A 5115-nucleotide genomic window follows, 5' to 3' on the forward strand; every position below is an offset into this window, starting at 1 on the left:
TTGCTTAGGAGAATAGAATTCTGTATACGATAGAAAAAAAATTGTTTAAAAACGAAAGTAATTAAGGAATGAAGGCGGGAAAATGTAGCGCGCGTTCCTAACGCACTGAACTGATGCTACGGTCTTGGCGATTATGCTTTTGTTTAGATACCGGCCATTGAATTTCCTTTGCCATGATTATTATATTTTTTATGAAATATATTGAAATATTTTGTTCTAGAGACATATCCATAAAGCTAAGTATTAATGAAGCTTAATAAATTTACGATTTCAGCTCTTGATTATAACACAGAAAGGGTGTTAATTTTATGATGAAACAGCGTATACAAATGTATAGCGGACCCTCTTGATATTTTTCGGCTTTGCATACTTCAAATATAATGGGTGTCAAAACATTCATCGTTTGTTGTTTATTATCAAAAAGGTAATTATGTAAAATTATATGAAAGGTTATTAACCATAAATTATCAATTAATTAAAATTATTTAAAGATTCTTGAAAATCACGGTCAACTGTCTATGCATGTATATTGAAATATCTTTAACAGAGTTATAAATATATAGAATTCTAAATTAAAACTCTGTATTATTTGTATTTTTCGGAAAGATTATTTAACCCCGTTGTGGTCAAATGAGAATGCTGTTTTTAATTATGTTGTTCCGTACACTACCATACACTCTTTATAGGACTACGAAATGACGGAGTTTTTTTTTACCGGTACCCGCTAAATACGTTAAATGTTAAGTATTAGATTTTTAAAATGTTTAAAATGTACATGTATAGGTATTAAGCACTTATAATTATTGTGATTTAGCTGGCTGACATCTATACAGTATTTAGTTTATGGCAATCTGTATGGGCAGTTGACTATAAATGTTTTCAATACGCTACATATCTTATAAACGCAAAATTGAGTATTTGGCGTTACATTACTCCAAGAAATGACCACTTATACCACGAGAAGACATGGAGGTATCATAAAAAGTGTAATCTGACCAGACATTGCCACCTGTGGTTAGGGACCAATATACAAGTATAGGTCCCTGCTGTGGCGTATGACACCATAGTGTTATTTAGTATTGGTCGGCACAGTATCTGATCATAACGAGATAATAGGTTTGTGCTGAACACAGGGGCAATAAAACCACAGATCTATCAATAAACAAGATTATTGAGATATCTTTTTTTGAACACCGCGATAAAAATGCTCAAACCATGGACTCTAGATTACACGGATAAGAAACATGGCAACATCGTCAGAATCATCACTGCTATATGTGTAATCACCTAACAATTCGTCTAAAAATAATTTATATATTTGAGTTGAAGACGATGTACTGTTGTTTAAGTCTGAATAAACTATCTGTCTGCCTGTCTAAATCCAAGCCGTCATCGTCCCGGTGAAAAACAATCAGATTTTCAATAGTTGGACATGATGCCCTGATGTCAAAATACGAAATGACCCGCGTAACACGGACCGTGATTTTCAAGAATCTTTAATAAATTGATAATTGAAGGTAAATAACATTTCAAATAATTATACATAATTACCTTGTTGATAATAAACAGCAAACGATGAATGTTTTTGACACCCATTTTATTTCAAGTATGCATGCAAAGCCGAATAATATCGAGTGGGTCCGCTATATACGCTGTTTCATCATAAATTTTACACCCTTTCTGTGTTATAAACAAGAGCTGAAATCGTTAATTTATTAAGATTCATTTATAATAAGCTTTATTGATATGTTTCGTGAACAAAATACTACAATATATTCCATAAAAAAATATAATAAGATGGCAAAAGAAATTCAATGGCCGGTTTCTAAACAAAAGCATAATCGCCAAGACCGTAGCATCAGTTCAGTGCGTTAGGAACGCGCGCTACATTTTCCCGCCTTCATTCCTTAATTACTTTCGTTTTGAAACAAATTTTTTTTCTATCGTATACAGAATTCTATTCTCCTAAGCAAGATGTAATTTTTAAAACTGAACTCCAAATATACACGCTACAAATTGGTATTAAGTACGAACATGTCAACCGTAAATCTAGATTCTAAAACTCCAAAACGGTATGATATTTGCAAAAGTTAAAGTTATAACTCGCCGGGCTGTCGAAATCAGTAGAAAAACTTAATATATATTGATATATCTGTTTACTACGTAACGTAAGCTTTCTAATGATATATAATTTGTCAAAATCGGCCGAGAAATGAAACTATAATTTAACAAAAGACGTGAGTGGGTACATCAAAATGTATAACCTCTGCGCTTCGCTGTACGCTAATCGTAAAAAGATCGATAGCCACAACACGTTAAAACGCGCGGTGGTAAAACATAAAATGTGTATTTCTTGTGTTTAACTCGCTATAAATCCATTAATAACAACGGAAATATACTAAAAGTTATATTTTTTTGAAAGAGGAATTAATAAGCAACAAGATAACGTATAAACCAATAAAATCGGATGAATAGTTTTTGCATAAGATTGAATTTACTACAGTAAGGGTCAAATACTCGATTCATCTCCTGTCAATATACACTCCGTGTTCTATGTTTCTATCTTTTATTCTAACTTTACTACCTTCATTGCATATGTATTTGTAACATAGTTGTATATATATATTTTTCAAATTTTTGTTCTATCTTTCTATCTTTTATTCTAACTATACTACCTTCTTTGCATATGTAACATATTTGTATATATATTTTTTAAATATTTGTATTCTATGATATTGTATTATGTACCACTTATTATGCATCATATATTTATATACACTTTCCGGCAAAAATGCCGATGTATGTCCTGGTTTTTTTAATATTATTACTTTCTATTATCATTATCTGATTAAGAATTGAGGGTAACCTACTCATTGACAGACAAGCTTATCTAAAGCTGTGCAGTTTTATTTCAATACAAACAGCTGCACATTTTAACTTTTTGTTTATATATTTCGGAATATTTTGGCCTTTTTATTTCTTGTTTAAATATTTGGGACTATTTCGGCCTATTTTTTTACATTTCTTTACGAAATTCAAAATTTGGCTCTTACAAGAGGTGGCCTCCACGTGGCAAGAGCTTGGCAAACTACCTCATGTATATATAGACAGAAATTGAGTGCTTTTCGGTTATTCTGTGCTGTAAAGGGGGATTGTTGATAGGTTTTTGTCTGTATTACTGATTTCAGCAATAAGAAAGCACTATACTGATTTTTTTTACACTTGAAGGTTTGTACAGTGGGGATTTCGGTACCGGCGCGCGTTTATGTTCTTGAGTAGAATTACCGAAATCCCCGCTAAGAGGCAACGCATGCTGTCAAGAGTGCTTGATAATATTAATATCAATATTTGCACATAAACATGTATGCGATGCCAAACCCAATCATATCGATGACATATTGACCATTTAAAGCGTATTTATGGGGGATTTCGGTACTCGGCGGGCGAATGTAGAATTACCGAAATCCCCGCTATAAGTGTTTTCTTCAAAAAAAGTTACCAAAGGGGATATTGTTCATAGGTTTTTGTCTGTATCACTGATTTCTACAATAAGAAAGCACTATTATGATTTTTTTACACTTAAAGGTTTGTACAGTGGGGATTTCGGTACCGGCGCGCGTCTATGTTCTTGTGTAGAATTACCGAAATCCCCGCTAAAAGGCAACGCATGCTGTCAAAAGTGCTTGATAATTAATATTAATATCAATATTTGCACATTAATATTTATGCGATGCCAAAACCCAAACATACCGATGACATATTGACCCTTTAAAGCGTATTTATGGGGGATTTCGGTACTCGGCGGGCGAATGTAGAATTACCAAAATCCCCGCTAAGAGGCAACGTATGCTGTCAAGTGTGCTTAATAATTAATATTTACAACATTTTTTTGCATATGTATATGTAACATAATTTGCACATTAACATGTATGCGATGCCAAAACCCAATCATACCGATGGCATATTGACCCTTTAAGGCGTATTTATTTTAATATTAATATCTTTATTCGCACATTAACATGTATTCAATGCCAAAACCCAATCACACCAATGACAAATTGACCCTTTAAGGCGTATTTATGGGGGATTTCGGTACTCGGCGGGCGAATGTAGAATTACCGAAATTCCCGCTTTAAGTTTTTTTTTTCAACAGATATAACCAAAAGGGAGATTGTTGATAGATTTTTGTCTGTATCACTGATTTCAACAACAAGAAAGTACTATTTTGTTGTTGTTTTTTGGACACTTGAAGGTTTGTACAGTGGGGATTTCGGTACCGGCGCGCGTCTATGTTCTTGTGTAGAATTACCGAAATCCCCGCTAAGAGGCAACGTATGCTGTCAAGAGTGCTTAATTATTAATATTAATATCATTGTTTGCACATTAACATGTATGCGATGCTAAAACTCAATCATACCGATGACATATTGACTCTTTAAAGCGTATTTATGGGGGATTTCGGTACTCGGCGGGCGAATGTAGAATTACCGAAATCCCCGCTAAGAGGCAACGTACGCTGTCAATTGTGCTTAATAATTAACATTAATAACATTTTGTTCACGTTAACATTCAAGCGAAGCCAAAAGCCAAATCATACAAATTACATATTTGACCCTTTCAGGTGTAAATATGGGGGATTTCGGTTCTCTGTGGGCGAATGTAGAATTACCGAAATCCCCGCTACAAGTGAATATATTTCAAAAGAAGTGTGATGTTGTTGTTAAGTTTTTGTCTCTACCGCTGCTTTCTTATACCAAAAAGCCTTCAGATGATTTTTTGACACTTGAAGGTCTTAACAGCAGGGATTTCAGTACCTGATCGTGCTTGTGCAAATATGCACTATGAATTCATACTCGGAATCCCAATAATACTGTTTATATTTTATTTTTTCACTATCAAACTTGGATAAAAACAATGTTTCATCAGTGATTTCAGTGTATTTTGCAATATTCTATCTTAATATCCACTGTATTTTGATAAATAATAAATATTAATGGGGATTTCGGGGGAGTTCGGTAATTACGGGGAGGGATTTCGGTATTTCTACACACCGCTAAAGTTCTTTGTATTTTAAGCTGCTTGATTTACCGATTTTCCATGAAGTAAGCGATAGAG

This window comes from Dreissena polymorpha, chromosome 8 (genome assembly GCF_020536995.1).
Source record: "Dreissena polymorpha isolate Duluth1 chromosome 8, UMN_Dpol_1.0, whole genome shotgun sequence".
NCBI lineage: Eukaryota > Metazoa > Mollusca > Bivalvia > Myida > Dreissenidae > Dreissena > Dreissena polymorpha.